Source organism: Silurus aristotelis (genome assembly GCF_946808225.1).
Source record: "Silurus aristotelis genome assembly, chromosome: 19".
Taxonomy (NCBI): Eukaryota; Metazoa; Chordata; class Actinopteri; order Siluriformes; family Siluridae; genus Silurus; species Silurus aristotelis.
Window position 1 is genome coordinate 15,450,997 of NC_139592.1, and position 23,137 is coordinate 15,474,133.

General features: G+C 43.4%; 2 protein-coding genes across 18 annotated transcripts in view; one reads left to right on the forward strand and one right to left on the reverse strand.

Annotated features, from left to right (window-relative positions):
- Positions 1 to 23,137, reverse strand: part of LOC310715085 (uncharacterized protein) — a 401,686-nt gene that overhangs the window by 154,391 nt on the left and 224,158 nt on the right. The window lies entirely within an intron of this gene.
- zbtb46 (zinc finger and BTB domain containing 46) overlaps positions 21,233 to 23,137 on the forward strand; it is an 88,671-nt gene continuing 86,766 nt past the window's right edge. For 4 of the 17 annotated variants that reach the window (XM_083570401.1, XM_083570400.1, XM_083570390.1 and 1 more), the window contains exon 1: positions 21,340 to 21,787. The gene's annotated coding sequence lies outside the window, so the exon portion shown is untranslated. Of the gene's footprint in view, positions 21,788 to 21,827; positions 22,084 to 23,137 lie in introns of those variants that run through there. The other 13 variants (XM_083570406.1, XM_083570405.1, XM_083570399.1 and 10 more) reach the window with 6 other exon arrangements.

Consider the following 23,137-nt stretch of genomic DNA (forward strand, 5'->3'; position numbering starts at 1 on the left):
GGATAAGAATGGTATTCAAAAGAATAAGTATAGGATAAGAATATATAGGAATATAAATTATATATATATAAAATGTATATGCTTATCCTTTCGAATTAAACAGAAAAGGATGGATATATCTATTACAGATATTGACATTAGTACAGATTAAAGTGTCAAAACCGTGTGATTGTTATTAAAGTGTCTGTGTGCTGGTATAAAAAATAAAGTGTCACGTGACACTGTGCCGTGCCAGTCCAGACTTAGAGTGACATTTCAGTGCAAATAATGCAAAAGCGAAGGGAAATTTGACAGAACGAGAGAGAGAGGTCCCAGTACTAGGTGGTAGCTGTGTTCTGGTTTGAACATGTGAAGGGCTCACATGGTGCTGTTCCCGAACCAGGAAGTGATGCTACCCGTCATAACGCTCTTAATGGTGCAGGTGTAGAAAGTCTTTAGCACCTGAGAGGGTAGTTTAAAGTCCCTTAAACGAATCAGATGTTACGATGTGACATGACCAGGACAGATGCTGTCCAATGTGAGCATCTAGGTAACCAGGAAGTGATGCTACCCGTCATAATGCTCTTAATGGTGCAGGTGTAGAAAGTCTTTAGCACCTGAGAGGGTAGTTTAAAGTCCCTTAAACGTCTCAGATGTTACGGTGTGACATGACCAGGACAGATCCTGTCCAATGTGAGCATCTAGGTAACGGAAACTGTCCACTCTCTCCACTGGGGTCCCGTTGCTGTTTAGCGGTCGGTATGACCTCTCCTGCTTCGTGCTGAAGTCCACTAACGCCTTAGTCTTGTTGACGTTCAGGAGAAGATTGTTCTCCTAGCACCATCTCTTCAGGTTTTTAATCTCCTGTAGGTAGGCCGTCTTGTCGTTGTTGGAGATCAGGCCCACCACAACAGCGACATCAGCAAACTTGATGATGGTGGTGGAGTTGTAAGTGGCCACACAGTGATGTGTGTACAGTGAGTAGAGCAGGGGGGCTTAAAACTCAACCCTGAGGAGCTCCAGTGCTGAGTGTGAGGGTGGATGAATTGTGTTTGCCCACCCATATGGCTTGTGGTCTGTCTGTCAGGAGTTGGAGATCCATTGACCTACAAATTATAGGTGAGTGTGGACAGAATTTGCACATAATTCCCTTTCCTGCAGTCCAGGTGGCTTATCGTTGTGTGCAGATGTGTAATGGCATCTTCAGTAGAGCAATTCTGGTGGTTCTAGAGCGGTTCTGGTGGACCAAAGCACTTTAGCAGCTAGGTTAAAGGACAAAGGTGCCAGGAATGGCACCAAGGTCAAGGTTGTAAAACCTGGCAAAGGTGAGCGGGGTGGACCAGCCCGCAACGTCGCAGAGGTCTTGGAGGGGCACTTCAGAGGACCAAGCCTCAGGGTAGAGTGGGCTCTGACCCTGAATAGAGCGGGAAGATCAGAGGACCTGTAAGAAGACATTATAGCGTCAATAATCCATGTGATTAGCGTCTGCTTATGAGCAGGAAGGCCTCTCCTTGTAGAGCCGTAGCAGATGAACTATTGTTCGGACTTTCTCCAGGGACTTGTCCGGCGGACAAAAGTGAAATGACATTGGACGCTGCTGCCATGAAACCGAGCATTCTCTGGAACTACCTGACAGAGAGTAACTGCCCTTCTCTGACCTTCCTGACTGGCAGACGAAAGCTGCGCATGCATAGTCGTCGAATCCAATATGACACCGAGATAGGTGGTTCTCAATGATGGAGAAAGCACACTCTTTCCAGCATTCAGCCGAAACCCCAGCTCCTTCATGTGAGCGAGAACGACGTCTCAATGCCGGACTGCTAACTGCTCTGATCAGTTGAGTTAATATCAACCAGTCGTCGATATAATTGAGGATATGGATGCCCTGAAGTCTCAGAGGAGCCAGTGCCACATCGACACACTTCGTGAAGGTGCAGTGTGACAAGGCAAGGCCAAACAGAAGGACCCGATGCTGGTACTGATACTGGTATGCTTTGACCCCAAAAGCGAACCTCAGGAATTCCTGTTAGAAGGGAGGATGGGTACGTGAAAGTACACATCCTTAAGATCTACCATGACAAATGAATTCTTGGATCTAATCTGAGACACGACCTGCTTGAGGGTCAGCATTTTAAACCGAAACCTCATCAAAGAGTGGTTCAGCTGACGTAGATCTAGGATATGACGCAACCCACCGTCCTTTTTGGGAACGATTAGGAACCGGCTGTAGAACCTGGACTCTCTGTTTGATGGAAGGACCACCTCGATGGCCTCCTTTCTCAGGAGAGTGTGTACTTCTCATTCGAGGACCAGAGCCTGCTCGCTTCACACCAGAGTGACGCCCGCGTCGTGACGCTCCGTCTCTGCACTTGGCCGTGCGAAGTGCTGGGTCGGGGTTGGGACTGAGCCCGCCGAGCAGCCCAATGAGATCGGTGTGGGAGATACCACTGGAATGCTGCCGATTATCTCTTGGACATCTGGAACCTGTATTGAATCAACGGCGTCGCTGAACAGGCCCAAAGGAGAAGTGGTGCGTCCAGCAGCATGACAGGGTAAGCCACAGATGTCTCTAAGTGGCTATTAGAGTGGCCATAGACCAGCCAATGGCCATAGCAGTCTCTTTTGTGGCCCATAGGGCCAGATCTGCCGTACAGCATATCCTCGGAAAACTGCCCGCTCAAAAGATCTCTCATATCCATCTCCCGCAGCAGGTCGGCTTGGTATGCCTGTAGCACCGACATGGTGTGCAGTGTGATAGCTTCTCGCTATCAGGATTACAAGGGCCAGCCCACCCCATCTCCGAGAGGCATGCCTCATAAGTAGAGACGCCCTCCTCAAAGAGCGCTTGCTGGGAGCGGAGCAGCCGCATAGGCATGCAAGCGCAGTGCTGGCAATCAGATGTCGATTGTTGTCAATCAGCTAATTGTTTTCAGCTGAGATTAAAACATTGAGACTGTGTCTGATTCCCAAACCCTAATTGGAAGGCTGTTCTATAACTGCAAACAGCATTTGTGGTTAGTCCATCACTCATAGGTTCGAAAGGACTTAAGGGGGCTGCGTAGAATATCTTCCACTCTCGCTAACAGCACCTGTCTTGGGCGTCATTCTGGGCAGGTACGGTCGGTGGAATGCAAGTAAGTGGGATTGGCAATAAATCCCCCACTGACTTGAGTGGGGATTTATTGCCAAACCCACTGTCTCGCTCCATCTTTTCCCACATGGGTCTTGTGCCTTTACTGAACACTGCCACAAGGTTGTGGTAGGCTGGCAGGACATAGAACTGAGATCAAGAGGAGGCTCTGGTGAGCACGAGACCTGTGTGGGAAAAGATGAAGCAAAACAGTGAGATTGGCAATAGCTTCCCCACTTAAGTAACTGTACTTGCAAAGCCAGAGGAAGCCAAACATGACAGGGGTGTGAGGCAATGAGATCACAAAAAAAAGTAAGACACTTCCAGTGTCACTCGCCGATAGTGACCCGGAGGGGTTTGGTTTGACAAGTGGCCTTGTCGAGGAGATGTCCATCCAGGGCCCAGACCTGTAGGGTTTCTGATGGAGGCTTGGTTTCCAGCCCTACCTGGCAGGAAAGGTCCTGATCCATGAATTCAGTCTGCTTCAATTCTGCTCTGGAGTCCACAAAGGGAGCCAGTGAATGATCCTTACCCCCAGAACAGATGCTGATCTTAAGCAAGTGTTTGGAAGGAACTAATAGAGTGTGTCTCTATTTGCTGTAATTAATTAGCTTTTTCTTTTTATTTATTTCACAATGTGTTGGATTTTGTAATGAGCTGTGCCATCAAAATGTCAGCTTTTCCTTTAACTTCTTTTGCAAGGTGATCAGCATCCCACTGCAGGCTCATAGATACCTGGACCAAATTTTTTTCCAAGTCCTCAATGTTTTCTTCTAAAGCTTTGCATTTCTGTGCCTGGGTCTTCTTTTTAGCAGATAACAAGTAAATATAAATTTTATTATTAAATAATAATGCATATACAAGAATACATAGTAATTTATAATTAAAGGAGGGTCATTGGTTGAAAACTGATTTCCCAGTTTTTCAGAGTAGCTCCTCTTCGCCCTCTAATCTCTGTAATTGTGTTCGTGACCTGATTGTACAAGATTCTGTCCCCATTCCTGTAGGAATCCTTTTTGGTCTGATGAAGCAGTCTGAGTCTTGCTGTAAACCATGACTTATCATTGTTGTATTATAAAAAAGTCCTAGTAGGAATGCAAATATCCACATAAAAACTAATATAAGATGTTACAAAGTCTGTGAGTTCATCCAGATCAGAGGCAGCAGCTTCAAAAACACCCCAATCAGTGCAGTCAAAACAGGCTTGTAATGCCTGTTTTGTTTCATTGGTCCATTTTTTTTTTACAGTCCTTACAACAGGAATGGAGAAGGAGTGTGCTGGTACCGATCTTCAAGAACAAGGGAGATGCAAAGGTTACCTGCAGCAACTACAGGGAAATTAAGTTGATCAGTCACACCATAAAGTAATGGGAAAGAGTATTTGAAGCCAGGCTAAGAGAAGAGGTGACCATCTGTGAGCAACAGTATGGTTTTATGCCAAGGAAGAGCACCACAGGTGCATTATTTGCTTTGAGAATGTTGATGAAGAAATATAAAGAAGGTCAGAAGGAGTTGCATTGTGTGTTTGTGGATTTAGAGAACACGTATGACAGGGTGCAGAGAGAGGAATTGTGGTACAGTTTGAGAAAGTCAGGTGTATCAGAGAAGTATGTGAGGGTGGTGCAGGACATGTATGAGGGCAGTGTGACAGCAGTAAAGTGTGCAGTAGAACAGCAGACTGGTTTAAGGTGGAGGTTGGACTGCATCAAGGATTGACTATGAGCCCTTTCTTGTTTGCATTGGTGATGGACAGGTTGATGGACGAGGTCAGACAGGAGTCCCCATGGACTATGATGTTTGCGGATGATATTGTTATTTGTGGTGAGAGTAGGGAGCAGGTTGAGAAGAGCCAGGAAAAGTGGAGGTATGTGCTGGAGAGAAGGGGAATGAAAGTCAGTAGGAGTAAGACAGAGTACATGTGTGTGAATGAGAGGGAGGGCAGTGGAGTGGTGCAGTTGCAGGAAAAAGAGGTGGAGAAGGTGGAGGAGTTCAGATACCTGGGGTCAACAGTGCAAAGTAATGAAGAGTGTGTTAAAGAAGTGAAGAAAAGAGTGCAAGCAGGGTGGAGTGGGTGGAGAAGAGTGACAGGAGTGATTTTTAATAGAAGTGTGTCTGCAAGAGTAAAAGGGAAAGTTTACAGGATTGTGGTGAGACCTGCGATGTTGTATGGTTTAGAGACTGTGGCATTGAGTAAAAGACAAGAAGTGGAGCTGGAGGTAGCAGAGCTGAAGATGTTGATGTTTTTGTTGGGAGTGACGAGGATGGACAGGATTAGAAATTAGTTTATTAGAGGGACAGCGCATGTAGGACATTTTAGAGACAAGGTGAGGGAGGCGAGATTGAGATGGTTTGGACATGTGCAGAGGAGGGACATGGGGTATATTGGTAGAAGAATGCTGAGGATGGAGCCACCATGAAGGAGGAAAAGAGGAAGGCCAAGGAGGCAGTTTATGGATGTGGTGAGGGAAGACATGCGGGTAGGTGGGTTGAAAGAGGCAAATGTTGAGGACAGGGGGGTATGGAGACAGATGATCCACTGTGGCAACCCCTAATGAGAGAAGCCAAAAGATGAAAAACAAGAAGAAGAAGAAGAAGAAAAAGACAACAGGCTTAAAAGATTAAAGTTTTTGCCTGTATGTAGGGAGAAGATAAACCAAGCAGTAGACAGAGAGTCATAAAGCAGCTCTGCGGATGGAGTTATATGTCTCTTTTATTGGGGTTGTAGCATTTGCTGTTTGAATTTTGGAAGTTCCCGTGTGAGATTTGCTGTATTGAATCACTGAGAATGTTAATAGAAAAAGTCTGGGTCTTGTTGCTTAGTGTCTGCTATACAATCGGCCAGCTGTTGCAGCGCTGTGTTCACACACGCTTGTGGAGGAATTTAAACATTGATTATACAGTACTGTGCAAAAGAGGACAATAAAGGACTATGAATAAAGAGTATTTGTAAACATACACACAATGCGGTGCAAAAACAGCAGTAGCAGCAGTCGAAAGGTGCAAAAACAGCATGTAGACAGTATAATATGATTAAATATAAATAATAAATAAATGGTCGTGGAATGGCTCGAGATGAGTAATGAGTGTGTTTTGAGTTTAGGTTGTACAGTTTAGTAAGTGAGTGTGTGTGTGTGTGTGTGTATGAGTTTTGTACAGTTCAGTTCTGTATTGAGGAGCCTGATGGCGTCTGGCGTTCGTATACATGAACACAGCTGTCTCTGGTGTACATGTATTTCAAAAAGTCGGCCTAAATACGCTAAAAGAACCATTTTGGCCCCGGAGAGACCGCTGCGGGCAGCAGTGTAATGTATAAAATTGTGGAGGATCAGTGATTTTGACAATGGCAAGACAGGTTGGTTTGTGTATTGGTTTGTGTATTTCTCTAGAGTAGTAAAATTTTTTATGTTTTACTCTAAATGGTACAGATATTAATACGCAACAGAGAGTGGCCATTCTGCAGACAGAAACATCTTGTTCATAAGAAAAGTCAACAATTCAATTCAATTCATTTTTATTTGTATAGCGCTTTTAATAATGAACATTGTTTTAAAACAGCTTTACACAGATAATGTGGTGATAAAGAATGAATAAGATGTTCTTTATAAGTGTAAGTGTGTCCCTGATGAGCAAGTCGGTGGCAAGGAAAAACTCCACGAGAAAGAAACCTTGAGAGGAACCAAACTGAAGAGGAAACCCATCCTCATCTTGGTGGCACCGAATGTCTATTTATTACAGATGAACGATGTTGAGGTGTCCAGTAATGGTGATCAGATGCAAACTGTAGTCCTGTGTCAGTGAAGCAGACTGTTGACATTAACTACATTCTGAATCCAAATCCAAATTTCATAAATTTCGACGGCGTTGATGAGAAACCATCCCGAGCTACACAGAGTGGCCTTCAATTCAAGAGAACACCATCCAGAGGCAGGCCGAGGAGAGGAGAGGAGAGGAGAGGAGAGGAGAGGAGAGGAGAGGAGAGGAGAGTGGCAGGGACAGTGGTCACTAAAACCTCAGGAGCATGTTTAACTCGACTGCGAAAGAGAAAGAGAGATAAGAGGGGTAACAGGAAGACATCCTAATTGTTGTTTAAAAGTTAAGGACACTGTGCAGTTTGGACTCTTGCTATGGCAGCATAACTAAAAGGGAGAGCTAGAAGGTAACACAGACATGAGGGACCTCTGGAATAAGAGACGACCCAAGACACCATCATCAATGTGTGTCAGTGTAAGCATGCAAGTGAGGGGATGACAGCATACAAATTTTCCAGTTTAACGAACACTCTATATCCATGATCTGCTCATTTACCTAAGAAAAATCTACTAATAAAAAGCTTGACTAAATAAATATGTTTTTAGGCTTGACTAGAACACTGATTAAAGGTTATTGATCCATGAACTGTGGGTTACATAAGAGAAAGATCAGCCCCCTGCTGTAGTCTTCATTATTTGAGGTATCAACAAATAGCCTTTTTGGAACATAAGTTCACTCAGAAACTGTGGCAGGAGACTGTTCTGGTGAAACTTATTCAGAATTGGTCATGTTCTGACCGTGACCACCACCCCATATCCGCCCCATCTCCACCCCATTTCTACTGGAGCGTAAGCCACCTGAGGAAGTGATGCATCCCGCCGCCCCATAAGGAGAAGGTTAGGTGTGACTGGGTCAATATCAGCTACGTCAGTGGAGGCATATTCTAGTGGTTTTGATTTGAGAATCCCCTCCACTTCCACTAGCAGTGTGGACAAAACATCCTCCGCCTGAATGTAATAGCCACTCATCAAAGTCTTTAATAAGGAGCTTTGTGATTGTTTGTTTAGGGTCCAGCACAATGGGGTAAACTTGTTCTGGTTCTGAGTTGGCCAGCCTCCGTAGTCTCCCCCCAACCCTGATCAGCTTGGTCAGTGAGTCCCACTCAGGAGCAAGTTTTACCAGACGACTGTGCCTGGGAACAGGTTTCTGGGCTTCCAAAACTGCTACTTCTTCTGGAAAGCTCTGAGCTTGGCATGATCCCAGTAGAACAACTTCAACTTCCCTGCTGGTCATAGGTAAATCACTGGATGTGGCCAGCCCCTGCCAGGTCTGTTGAGTTGCCTTCAGCATTTCCTGCCAGGTCCTGAATTGGGTTGTGTCTGCCAGAGTTAGCATCAACTGCCATTATGGAGTAACAAGATGAGCCTTTCAGTTTAGACACCACTTTAGAATGGATGAATTCTGGTCTCTTAGGCCAGTGTACTGGGTCCTGCTTCAGAAATGAATGGCCTCGGCTCCATCGACTGGGTTCTGACAGTTCTTGGAGAGTTTTACCCCTCGTTATGTCATCTGCAGGATTATCCCGTGTATTAACATATCTCCATGACCTGTGGTCTGTTAGCTCCTGTATCTCCGGGATTCGTGTCCCCACAAACACCTTGTACCGGCAGGAGTCTGATTCAATCCACTCCAAGACAGTCATCAAGTCTGTCCATAAGATTGTCTGACCGATGGAGAGCGTCAGCTCCTCCCTCACCACTTTGGCTAGTTGAGCCCCAGCTGAGGCAGCACAAAGCTCCAAGCATGGTATGGACTGCTGCCTTTTAGGAGCAACTCGAGATCTGGCCATTATAAAGGAGACATGGATGTCACTGTCCAGGGTAACCACCAAATATGCCACTGCCCCATATGCCTTTTCTGAAGCATCACAGAACACATAGCGAGAACTGGGCTGCACCACTGCAGCTGGGGACGCTGATGAGTAACAGCAAGGAATGGATACCTTACTGAGATGTACAAGTTCACACTCCCAGTTAGTCCAGGCGGTCCAAAGTTTTGGCGGTAGGTCTGGATCGTCCCAATCTCTCTTTTTAGCCTATAACTGCTAAATGATTACTTTTGCTCTGGTGGTGAATGGTAGGATAAATCCCAGTGAATCATACTGGAATACCAACACCTGATAGGCGGCTCTTATGGTCAGTGCTTTGTGATCAATAGGCTGATAATGGTATCGGAGAGTATCAGCTGCACAGATCCACCTGAGGCCTAATGCAGGCTCCAGCGGGTCATTGTGGGTTTGCATAACCACTGCTCTGTAGCAGAAGACTGTGCTTCAGATGGAAGATAAGCTAACACTGCTGGATGACTGCTGGCCCACTGTCTGAGGTCGAATCCTCCCTCTGCTAACATGCTGCGCAAATTATTCACCGCCTGCTTGGCCGCAGAGGCCGTAGGGAAGCTGGTCATGCAATTATCTACGTAGAAGATTTGATGCACTATCTGTTGCAAACCTGGATATTTGGCTTCGGAATTGTATGCAGGATGCTGCAGGGCAAAGATCGCACATCATGCACTGATCGTTGTGCCGAATGGCAGAACCTGCTATTCATATATGTTTGGAGTGTTTTTACTTTGCAGGTCTCTCCAAATGAAATAGAGAAAGGGTCTATCTGTAGGCAGTAGACGGACCTGATGAAACATGCCTTTAATGTCTGAAATCACTGCAACCGGATGTTGTCTGAACCTTGGAAGTACTCCTAACACTGATGGTCCTAGGGTGGGACCAGGTATTAGCTGATCATTCAGGGACAGGCCATGATGCTTGAAGGAACAGTCGAACAACAAATCAAAACTTATTGTTATGACACACCAGGTAATGAGGCAAGTACCATGCCGGCTGTGTTGCTTCCCTCGGGTCAAGTTTAAATACACACCCTGCCTCAATGAGCTTAGTAAACTCTTCTGAGTAGATTAAGGCCTTTTCTGGATCCTTACGGAGTTTCCTTTCTATACTTCTCAGATTTGCAAGCACGTAGTGCATAGACCCTTTAGGTTTCGGTGCACCCGCTTTCCATAAAAGAGGGGTGGCGTAACGTTGTACTCCATCCACCGTGACTCGCTGAGTTCGGGATTCAAGCAGCTGCATTGCCTCTTTATCTTGCTTAGACCGAACAACCAATTTCTCATTGCGGAATGGCAGCATATAAAGCTGCCATAATCTTTCCACATTCCTGTAGAGAAGATCATCCGGGTGTGTAGTAGAGGTAAAGAAACACTGCTGCACTGGTGCATGGTCTGTGATACCCATTTCTGCTTCCTGGAGAGTCCAACCAAGAGCTGTACGAATGGCTACTGGTCTCTCTTTGGTGCCTTGGCAAACAGGTGCTTTGGTAGTGAAGAGATGAACTTGGTCTGAACCTATGAGCACCAATGGATGGACCTTGCGAAATGGCTGTAGAGGAACCCCCCTTAAATGTGCATACTTCTTCTGGAGTGTCCGCACTGGGTATGACTGTTCCACTAGATCGAGACCAGAGGATGTGAATGCTCCCAACACCTTATATCGCTTCTCTGGGTTACCTCTTAGAGAGATTTCAAAGGTCACTCTAGAGCCACTAAGGTAAGTGGTATCTGGTCGTACAGTGCAAAGGGCTAGAGTCTCCTGTTCACTATGCAGCTGAAGCTGCTGGACAGCAGTGGGTAGAATCATGGTGCGCTGTGCTCTATCATGCAATATGGCATAAATCTCCATCATCTTTGATTTGTGGTGCAGCAGCACTGGCACCACTTTCAAAAGCACTCTGCCTGACGAAATAGAGGGTAAGAGGTAGACACTGCTCTCAGAGGTAACTGACAATGTATTGGTTGTGTTACTTCTAGCCTCAGGTGTGCGTAAACAAGCACATCTTCAGCAGCGCTTGCCATCTGAAATCCACTTACTAAGGTCCGCCTCTGACTGCTCTTTAATACTGCTGCATCGAGTGATGTAGTGCTCTTTGCTACCGCAGAAAAGGCAGTTGACCCTGGTGTGGCCTTTTTACGCAATACCTGTGGAATGGAAGAGGCTTTGTAACATGCCCTTGTAAAGAGAGTGCAGCTGGTGAATGAACGTAAGGCAGCGGTAAGGTAGCGGTTGCTGCACTTGGTGCTTAAAACCCACACCAGAAACATCCTGCTTCTCAGTACACATTATCGGTACAGTCCCTCCACCTGTAGCATGCTGCTGCTCAGGCCAAATAGAATGCAAACTACCTGACGAAACCAGTGTATATCTGGAGAATGTGCTGGCTGGCTGTATAGGTACGAAGTCAGGATTTGAGCCCTCCACCAAAGGCTTTCTGGCACCTACTGGGGTGGAACACGCATTTTGGTTGGCATGCAGCGCACTGTCTGGTGATTGTGGGGGAGAAGAATGCCTTGATGATAAAGACGAGCATAGTGACATTTCTGGAGGTGATCAGGTAGGTGACATGGCAAGATTTACACCTCGATCCTCCTCACCTTCTTCCCTCAGAAACGATGTGATATGCTCCATCAGCTCATTCCGCCTTCACTGTCGTTGTTCGTAGTGCTTAAGCTGTCTCTGCAGTGCAACCATGTCAGCGACCTCGTCCCTTTCCTTATCAGACATAGACTTAAGTAATTCCTTCAGAGAACTCATCGACATTAAGTCCATAGGGCTTGTAGTTGGGTGCCCATTCTGTCTGGAAGATGTTTGCATTTGACTAGTCATGCTCACTGCTGCTGCTGCTCCTCGCTAATCCTCAGACGGATCTACAGCAAGCTGGGAGGAACTGCCCCGTCGGTGGCTACAGTCATTAAGATAACCCCCAAGATGCTTGGGTGTGCGGCACTGCCTGGAGGGCCTATTTAGTGCTTTAGCATTAGAGACTGTGGCTGCTTGCTCCTCTGATGACATCACTGCGGTATTCAATTAATGAATCGAAGGACCACTTGAAGGACCACTTGTTGCGGATTGACCGCTGTTACTGGTGATTGTGTTATTGACCGCCGCAGAACTCTGGTCAGGGAGTTGGAGTCATCAGATTGAGTTTAGCCATTTATTGCACACGAATAACACTTTGCACATGGTCATGTTTGTGAGGTTGTTTCTAGGAATGAAATAAAGAAACAACTGCTTAACACATAATAAAACCATAACATGACATGTTTAGCACGAACATTAGCCAACTGGTACAACAGACACCATAGAAGCATCAATCTTAACACTCAATAAGTAGCTGAGACTACATACTGCATAGCGCACTGAATTATTAAGAAACAGATGCGTTATACAATCACTAATAAACCATCACAGTATTCACTGAAAACCATTGCACAAATGTTACATGCTAATGGAAAAAATAGTAGCATGTTTAGCCCGAGCAGCGATACTAATGAGCAGCTATCCTAGCGGCTAACCCGGCTATATAACAGGTGCATCAACACAGTTAAAATACAGATTATATATATTTAACATCCTGTAGCCAAATGAATATCATATAGTAGTCTCCTTTAACAATCTCTACGGTTATAGAGGAACAGTGGAGCACACTTACAGCTTCACAAACTTTTTCTGCACTCTAGCGTGGCATCACCTGCAATTTGTGCGCCGCTGTCTATACTCAGTTCGCCCGTGTCTGAGAATCCGCACTCGAGATGCTGCGCCAAAAAGAAGATAATTCACAACAATTCACCTGAGCTTTAAAGGAAAGACTAGGGTCAATATTCACACCAAGGTCTTGGACTGCTGTACACAGTGAGCAACACCAACCAGAGATGCTACGTAATTTACTTCTAGCTGCACGTGGTCCTAGTAAAAGTACTTCCATTTTATCCGAGTTGAGCAGAAGGAATTTATCAAGCATCCACTGTCTAATGTCCTTTACACACTCCTCAACATTTTTTAACTGATCTCTCTCATCTGGCTTTGCTGAAATATACAACTGTGTATCATCAGCATAGCAATGGAAGCGAATACCATGTTTATGTATAATTTCACCCAGAGGCAGCATATATAAAGAGCAGTAGGCCTAAGACAGATCCTTACGGAACACCAAACCATTTACATCAACAAATTGATTAGTCAAATAAGACCTAAGCCAGGAGAGACCTGTTCTCTTTATTCCAACAACATTCTCTAGTCTAGCAAGGAGGATGATATGATCAATGGTGTCAAAAGCTGCATTAGGGTCAAGCAAAAAAACAAGTAAAGAGACAAAACTCTGATCAGAGGCCAATAACAGGTCATAACAATATTATTAACAGGGAATGGCCAGACTGGCTCAAGCTGACAAAGCAAATTACTGCACTGGACATTGCCTTCACTAATTTACAAGCCTCTACAATGTTAAACATAGTAACCTCTGGCTAATGAATTCACATGTTATTAAATGCTATCTTTGAAAACTTGTGCTTTCCTGAGATACTAAGACTGCCTGCTATGTGGGGAGGCCTAAAAATAGGCTAATTTCACTCTCTTATAAGAATATCTCTTTAAGGATTCTCTGCAGGTGCTTACTCAGAAGAGCAAACCTGTTAGACAACGAAGCAAAAAAGGAGTGGTAATCCTCTGGGCAATCCATAGCATTATTTTTTGCTTTGTAAATATGAAGCTGAATCATCACCTCATCTAATCCATTAGATGGTGTTTTGCTAAATCCACCAAAAAGATCCAGATGCTCCCCTCCAGAAAATACATCTGGATGTGCACATCTATTGCTGCATTCTTCTCCATCAGAGAGCTAATATACACTTAACACAAATAAATTACTAATGACGAGGGAAAAATTACTGAATTTAACACTGAATAAACAATATGTTTGCTATTTTAAATGTTCAATTGACCTTGGTTGGATTGTCCTTTAATAGCTAGGTTATCAATGTTAACAGTTAATGCCTCCTTATTAGAATCTGAATGATAAATCAAGCTATCTATCAGATGGCCAGTTTAGCCTGCTTGTGTACAGCTGGGCCCCATCACTGGATTTTGGCTGATTAACTAGGCCTGGTTTCAGGTTCCCTGGTGGTCTAGTGGTTAGGATGCGGTGCTCTCACTGCTGCGGCCTGGGTTTGATCCCCGGTCAGGGAACCAACCCCACCCGTTAGGGTTGCACAAGCCAGTGCACTCTTAGTGCTGGTCCCAAGACCGGATAAATGGGAAGGGTTGCGTTAGGAAGGGCATCCAGCGTAAAAACATGTGTCAAATCAAACATGCGGATGATCCGCTGTGGCAACCCCTAACGGGAGAAGCCGAAAAAAAGTAAACTTAGGCCTGTTTTCGAAAAAAGTTAAACTATGAGAATACCGAATAACACTACAGTATATTCATAAACCTAATAAATTATCTTCATTTGCATTTATAAATGTGCACCAGTACACCTCATCTCTGGTGAGGGTTCTAAAGAATGATGTACTGTAAATAAAAAAAAATCATTGTGCAGAAATACTTAATGTAATGCCTCATCTATGCTACCTCCAGGAACCATTCATTTCCAAATGTCATTTGTGAAGATTTATCAGATTTTACTAAATGTTTAATTACAGACACGTTTCAGAATGTTGAATGATTTTATTCTCACAAAAGTACAGTGCAAAGTTATTTTTGTCCACGATTGCCTTAACACTTTTAGCACTCTAAGTAATTATCTTCAACATAATGCAGTATCAACATATTGGGAAGACATAAACAATCAATTTTTCCCATAATTTCTCCTCAATTTGGTCTTGCTAATTCCCACCCACTCACTAGCTAACTCCGCCTTATTTCATAACCATGTCCAACTGGAGAAAACAGGGCCAGCATGAGTTCGGCATATTTTAGCTAACTCACAGTCACAGGGCAGCATAACACTTAGTGCTATCTGCCCTGTTTTGTATGCATGAGCTCAAAATAGACAAATGACATCCCTCCCACAATGAGAGCACAGCCAAATTTCTTGCCACTTTGTTGGAGTCAAAACTCCCATCTGAAGAATGCCGGTGACAGCAGAAAGTAGGCCTGGTTCTGCATTTGCAGCATTTGCTCAAATTGAAGATAAAAGTGCGTTTTACTTGTCACAGGTAACTTAAACCACAGTGAAATTCTTTCTTAGCATATACTAGTGATGTCTTGGAGACCGAGAGCAGGGTCAGACATTAAACAATACCCCAGAGCACAGAGGGTTCAGGGCCTTCCTCAAGGGCCCAAGAGTGGTAGCTTGGTGTTGCTGAACCCTAACCGTCTGATGAGTAACCCATGGCCTTAACCACTGACCTATGACTTCCTATACACACAGGAAGTTTATAATGCATAGTATGTGTATAAGGGTGGGTGCTTTGCCTGCTGCTTCCTATCCGGGGAAGCACAACATGCAGACAATCAGCTCCAAGTCAGAGGAAGGTGTTCAGGCTGAACAGACTCAGTTTCCTGATTAGATGCTGAGGAATTAAGGTGTTCCTCATTGAATACACAAATCAAGCCAAAATGTACCACATACCAGTGAGTATTCAAGGAGGTTGGTAAACAGCCATTGGTATTTAGTTTGGGGTGAAAATAGCATACTGTCAACACAGCAATTTGTTAATGTCTCACCCATCCCATTGAATTTCATCTTTTATTGAGAAGAGTGTGTGGATGGGTCCTACTTTAACGTAAATGATGTGAGATATGCACAGGGAGTCATGCCAGAGTCGTCAACATCACATCAGCACATCACAGAGGTGTAAGAGAGCTCCAAACCTTTTACTCTGTATCAAGTGAGGCAGGCACTTAAATGAGGGAAGAGACAATTTAATTGATGATCCGCTGTTCCATGCAGCTCATCATCCCTCAATGGCAGGGCACCTGAGGTAAATCAAAACTACTTTATGGCTCACTTTTATTAGTCAGCTGGTGAATCCACTGCCCATCTTAATAGTGCATCACCGTTTATTGAAGACCCTTTTAAAAAATTGGGAATTACTTTTCTAAAAACCCTTAGTTCTTCTCTCAAATGTAAGTATTCGTGTCATTCCCATCACAATGTCCCTTTGTCACTGTTTACAAACAAGATCAAATGATCATAAAGTTGAGTCAGTATGACTCAACTGATATAAACTACGGTTTGGTTACAATAACCCAATTATGCTGCATTATTGAGAGCATCCTGACCAATTCCATCACTGTTTGGTATAGAGGCTCCACTGTGTGTAAACAGAAAGCCCTGCAAATGGTGGTCAAAAGCGCCCACCCATCACTGGCACCGAACTACCTGCCATTGAGCACCTTCACCACAGCAGATGTCTGTGCAGAGCTCACAACATCATCAAGGACTACTCACATCCCAGTCACAAACTGTTTTACCTCCTTACATCCAGAAGGAGATACAGGAACCAGCACCTGTATTGTGCTTTACGTACATCTGCAATATTTTATCAATGTGTATCTTTATATCCTTACTGTAAATTTTGCCCAATATTTTATATTCATGTATATATGTGTGTGTGTGTGTGTGTGTGTATGTATATATATATATATATATATATATATATATATATATATATATATATATATATATATATATATATATATATATATATATATATATATATATATATATGTATGTATATAGTAGACTTCTTTATTCAGCTGCATGATTTGTGATAGTAGGGTATCTGCAAGAATGAAAGTGAAATTTTATAGGACTGTGGTGAGACCTGCGATGTTGTATGGATTAGAGACAGTGGCATTGAGTAAAAGACAGGAGGCGGAGCTGGAGGTAGCAGAGCTGAAGATGCTGAGGTTTCGTTGGGCGTGACGGTGACGGACAGGATTCGAAATGAGTTTATTAGAGGGACAGCCCATGTAGGGTGTTTTGGAGAAAAGGTGAGGGAGGCGAGATTGAAATGGTTTGGACATGTGCAGAGAAGGGACATGAATTATATTGGTAGAAGAATGCTGAGGATGGAGCCACCAGGTAGGAGGAAAAGAGGAAGGCCAAGGAGGAGGTTCATGGATGTGGTGAGGGAAGACATGCAGGTAGTTGGTGTGAAAGAGACAGATGTAGAGGACAGGGTGGTATGGAGACGGATGATCCGCTGTGGCGACCCCTAATGGGAGCAGCCGAAAGAAGAAGAAGAAGTTTATTCAGCTTGCACATTTCTTAAATGCCATAATCTTATAACCTTTTACTTATGCGCATTTCTTTTTTCAGAAGATTTCTGAACCATAACACGGGGATAGTCCTGAATGCGAGTATAATTCATACAGCGAGTGTAATCTTAAAGCAGGTATAACCCATTTGTCCTGAAACAGAAAGAATGTGCAAGCGTAACGATTTCACTTACTTGACTTAAGGGCCAAATTGTGATGGCTAGACAACTGGGTAAGAGCATCTCCAAAACCGCAGCTCTTGTTTCTGGTCAGAATGTTTCTGGTCTGCAGTGGTCAGTATCTATTAAAGGTGGTCCAAGGAAGGAACAGTGGTGAACCAGTGACAGGGTCATGGGCACCCAAGGATCACTGATGCACATGGGGAGCAAATGCTGGCCCATGTGGTGTGATCCAACAGAGCTGCTGTAGCACAAATTGCTTAGAAAGTTAATGCTGGTTCTAATTGAAAGGTGTGAGAATACACAGTGCATCACAGTTTGTTGCATATGGGTCTGCGTAGCCACAGACCAATCAGGGTACCAATGCTGACCCCTGTCCACTGCTGAAAGTGCCAACCATGGGCATGTGAGCATCAGAACTGGAACACGGAGCAAAACGTGGCCTGGTCTGATAAATCACATATTATTTTACAAATAGATGACCGGGTGAGTGTGTGTCGCTTACCCGGGGAGCACATGGCACCAGGATGCACTATAAGAAAAGGGAAAGCAGTGTGATGCTTTGGGCAATGTTCTGCTGGTAAATGTTAGGCCATCCATGTGGATGTTACTTTGAAATGTACCACCTACATAAGCACTGTGAGAGAAAATAAGACATATCTCTTAAAGATATTTAGTCATTTGTGTCTGTTTTAGAAAAAAAAAAAATTACCAAAGCTGAAATTTCATATATCTGTGAAAACTATATAACTGGAATATCTGTGAAAACTAAACCCACTTATTGTATTTAATTGCCAATTTACAGCAAAATGCAAATATATAAAATAAATAAAAAAGTCATATATAGAAATATAAAAAAAAATTTCAAATTACATTAAAATAGTAAATCCACTAATATGGTGTTTTCTTTATTTCTTAGTTTGAAATGATCCCACACTCTGGAAACTTTCTATAGTTTTCTTTGGCCTGACTCCCCCTCGCTGTTTTCTCCCCGTTCCTCCATTTTTCATTCTGCAGCATCTTCTGTATTTACCTGCCCAGAGTGAAATGCAGTGCTCTGTGTGCAGTTTAATGGACTAAATGAAGAGAGTAATTTGCCTTGATGCTTTTTTGTTTTCAAAATATTCAAGGAATCGTTTCAGCCCTAGTTCATCCCATGTACAGCCTTTTATGGAAACGGTATTTATTGATAGCTGTGGCAGAATAATGCGTCCTGCCACAAAGCAAAAATGGTTTTGGACTGGTTTGAGGAGCACAACAATGAGTTTAAGATGATCTATGAATTGTCTGAAGATAAAATAATTCTGAACAAGCATATACGATCTGCAAACTAATGGGTCAGTGGAAAAATTTATGAGCATCATTAACATTACTGGAATGGTAATAATGTTTGGAAAACCGACATAAGTGTGTTGAGCCCCTAGTATTCACAGGCAGCTCACCATACATATATTCTTGTGAAACTTCCAGTAGCCTAATAACTCTTCTGGGTTCAAAACTTACAGTACTAAATCAAGTTCTAAATATTATTAGGTCCTCTTCTTAATTGTCTCTAATGATGGTTAAAAAAACTGCTGTGTTTACATCATATGATGAATCAAATGCAGAAAAGCCAAGGACGATTGTGGGACATACATACTGCAAATAACAGGAGCTCAGGCAACTTATGCCAATTCGTGCATCCATGTGAACAAACTTACAAAAACAATTTTTTGAGTAAGCACTACAACACACAATCTGCTGGCAGATGGTACAAATGTATTTAATCTTTAATAATTCCTAAATTATAAATTATATTATTTAAATCACATTATAATATCCTGTGTTACTTTATAAAACCTATACATCATAATTGAAAATATGGGTGGGATAGCAGAACATTTGGCTGAATTTGTTGACCATCAATTATTCCCACTTATAAAAGACATCAGGGTCTTTTAACATGAATGCTCAGAGAGAAAATCCCCAAGGGGAATCCCATCACAGGGTTTCAAAAAGCAGAGCTCTCCCCCAAGGTACCTCCTGATGCATAGCTAATGTCAGCAGCCCTGGCAACACCTCCCTAGCCAATGCTGTACACATTCCACACTGTGCTTCACTACTTCAGGACCCAACAATAAACGTTTAAATTACTAATGACTGAAGTTTTGTGAATTTAATTCAAGAATGAGTGGAAGGATGAGCCGCAGTTTAACTGCTGCCTTTACTCTATCCTTTTGCCCTAAAAGTTTTATAATGACTTGCACCAGCAACTACTCATGAACAACCCTGTGTGTACACCTAACGTTTAGCAGTCATGAATTTCCCAGTGCTATGCAAGCTTTGATGGACGGTGATCTATCTGGTTACATTGAATCCTAGGCCTGATGAATACATGCGGTACGGTCTCTGGAGCATCAGGAATGCTGAATCATCGCGTGCTACTTGCTGGTTTTACTTATTCCCTCTCTATCTACAATTAATGCTCATCCATGCCCCTACTGCTGGATCCTCTGCTCTAGCCATACTTGACTAAAATAAATTCTGATACATAATTTGGTCTTTTACAGACAAAAAGTCAGCCAGAAAGGCCCAGAGGGCATCTGGTTAAGACCATTATAAAACTGCCTAATGTAGCTTAGGAACTTAAAAAGATTAGGACTTAAATAAAGTTGTTAGGGAAATTTATTTTAACTATATACTGTATGCTTCCCGTGGGCTCACCACCTGCAGGAGGGACCGTAAGGGACAGTGCTGTGAGGATTGGGCAGCAGTCGAAGGTGGGGGCCTGCTTAGACTGTTGCCCCCGCGACCCGAATTACGGATAAGCGGGAGAAAATGAATGAATGAATGAATATACTGTATGTTTTTTTTTCTTTTTGGCCACATGTGCTGCTATATTGATGCATCTGCATTTAAATGCATTTTCTGCATTTCATATATGTTCTATATTTGTTCCCTGATGGTCTAGTGGTTAGGATGCAACGATCTCACCGCTGTGGCCCGGGTTCGATTCCCGGTCAGGGAACCGACCCCAGCCATTAGGGTTGCACAAGCCAGTGCACTCTTAGTGCCGGTCCCAAGGCCTGATAAATGTGGAGGGTTGCGTTAGTAATAGTAATAGTAATAACTATCCATGATTCACTTGGTCATGAGTTTGGCGTTCCAGTCCCATTTGGAACATCCAGTTATCATGTGGGTCAGGTGTACTAAACATATCTTTTGGAACGATGCCCCAAAGTTCTTCTTTGGTCTCATTAGACAATTAAACAATTTTTCACATAGTTTGGCAAAATGTGCATAGTATAACTAATGTTTAGAAATTCTCTCCTATTTCTCTTTTAAGAAATACTTGATCCTGTATATGCATTGTAAGCTCTCAGCATCTTTTTAGACAATCAGAGTAAATTAATTAATGATGGGTGCATAATAACCATGTTATAAGAATTATGATTAAAGTTTTGATTACCATTTTGATTAGAATTTTGAATATGATACATCTTGAAGACTTTCACATATCCCATTATATGCAACTCACTTGAGTTTTGTTGGCTGCTATATCACAGAGCTGAAAAACAATTTAACATGCTTTATATTGGTTTCATTCTTTTACATCACAATGTGCAGCTATACATCTGTAACAGGGTTTATAGACTTTTAATTTGCACTGCAGTTTTCTTAACATTGATCATTCACTTACTGATTTGCAGCACAAAGAGAATTTTTAGGCACCATAGTGCAAGTAGCTGTTTCTCAGAAGCTGCAAGCCTATTTTTATTTAGATTTGGTGTACCATGTTGTTTTGCTGATCTCTCAGTGGATTTGTAATTATAATGTAATTTAAAAGTGTTTTAAGTCAAACGTTATGCAATCAAGAACCCATTTATTGCTAAAATTAATTCCGTACACCTTCTTCTAACAACATTTAATGAATGTAATCAAACTAGAGTACTATCATTTGGGAACCATTGGCATAAAATCCATGCCCAACAAACGTCAATCAGCTTTCAGCAGGAATTTTATGGGGTCAGTTTACGGCCAAGACCTCGGAACAGCATAATTCATCTTAGTTCTTTTTAGTGTCTATGTAAATTGGCAAAAAAAAGAGCCACTGGGAGCGCTATTCGCAACGGATTCATACTGGACCGCGCAGATAGGTGTTTTATTTCTAATTATTATTTGTAGTAGAAGCATTAGCATTAGTAGTAGAAGCATTAGGAGTGGTATTAGTAGTAGTAGTAGTAGTCTTTCATGGAATACTTTTTTTTTTCACCGTGTGGAGGTGAAGCTGTGAGTTTAACTGGAGCTGTCCACGGTTTGACGTGTCTATTCAGTGTGCCGTCGTGCGGCTGAGCGCGCGTGCTCGCCCTGCCTCATTTCCTGTGGCTAAGAATCAACCGAGAGAGAGAGAGAGAGAGAGAGAGAGAGAGAGAGAGAGAGAGAGATGGGTTCCTGATACCGAAACGCGGAAAAGAAGGGGTGGGAGAGTTTGAGGGAGAAAAAAGAAACAGGCGGCGAGAACAGGGGAATTTTACACTGACAGAAGCGTCGGGTAAGAACCTGAATTTCTGAAATCTTTTGTTTCTCACACTTTCACGGTGAGAAAATTGAAGCCCGACTCGTCGCCAGTGCTCGAACCCAGAACTCATGGGTTAACAGGTAGGCTATGCGTCTCATTCACCCTTTAACTCTCGTTTTTACACTGGTCTATCTGACCATATTACTGATGTTATCCGCTTAGCGCTTTATTGCACACCCACGGCCCGGGTCTGGACTTGACATGTCAGGTATCGCTGCTGCTCGGACGAGGTGAACCGAAGTAGTAGCACTTCGATTTCCACTTGGAACATGAAGATGATCGTGGAGCGAGTTTTGACAGCTTGAACCGCGGAAACTGTAAGCTTGTTAAGCGCAGTTGCCTTCTCTCAGAAAGCAGTTTGTTTCCACGCTGCCAGGTGAGATCCTTTGACAGCCGTGCGAACAACAATCCTTTCTTGGATGAGCGCAGGATTTTGGGGGCTTGTCGCTGGTGTTACAGCTAAGCAGTGGACATTGTAGCGCAGACTGTCGTATCACCCCACCCCCCCATACCTATTCTACTTGACACATTCAACAGTATCTCTTTACAAGTTTGCATCGTATCGTGACTCTTTGGCCTCGCGGAGCTCTGGCGTCGAGTTGCCGGTCGCTCTGCTTCCGCGATCGAGAGAACGCGCGTCAGGCGGTCTCGGGGATTTAAATAAGAAAAAGCTCGCGGCTCGCGGCTTAAAGCTTCCCTTCTTCTTCTCACCTCGTTTAACCTCCATGAGGGGGGATTTCTACTGCTGGAAATTTCTGCTGCGTCAACACCCCTACCTTAATGCACTGGACCGAAGAAGCTTTTTTTTTTACGGACTCCTTTATTTTACACCCCGTCTATTCGCTCAACCTTCATTCTTTTGTGTAACACTTCTCGCAACTTAATAAAGTCTAGTGTGTTTCGATAATCGCCGCGGAACAAACAGGCATGGGCTTATATGCGTTTTCGATCTGTATTCGGGGAAATGTGTGGGTAGTGCGAGTGTCTTTCTATCGCACGGTGTCCACTTAAGCTGGTCAGTTCCGTTTTCCTCCATTTTGTCGCTCGGGGTTGTATAAAGGGAAACATGCCACTTGTTCCGCACTTGTTTTATTTCACCCCCAGTCGCACTCGTTCGTAAAAATCCACTTCCAGAGTGGCGGCTGATGGAGGGACCACACTGCAGACGCTTAACTGCGTTCCGGAGTAGTGCGAGGTTTATGTATTTTATGGGCGTGTCTGATGCTGGTCGACTCTTTGGAGAGCACTTTTAGAAATAATAAAATGGTATTAATATCATAATAAAGCGCAAGTGGTGTATTGTTCAGGAATCTAGTATTTGGTAGGCCTGCAATAGCCGGTTTCTGTTTATCATTCTGAAAGCTTTACAATTTGATAGGAACACTTTACATGAACAACGTCCCAAAATCTACTGACATTAAACTTCTACA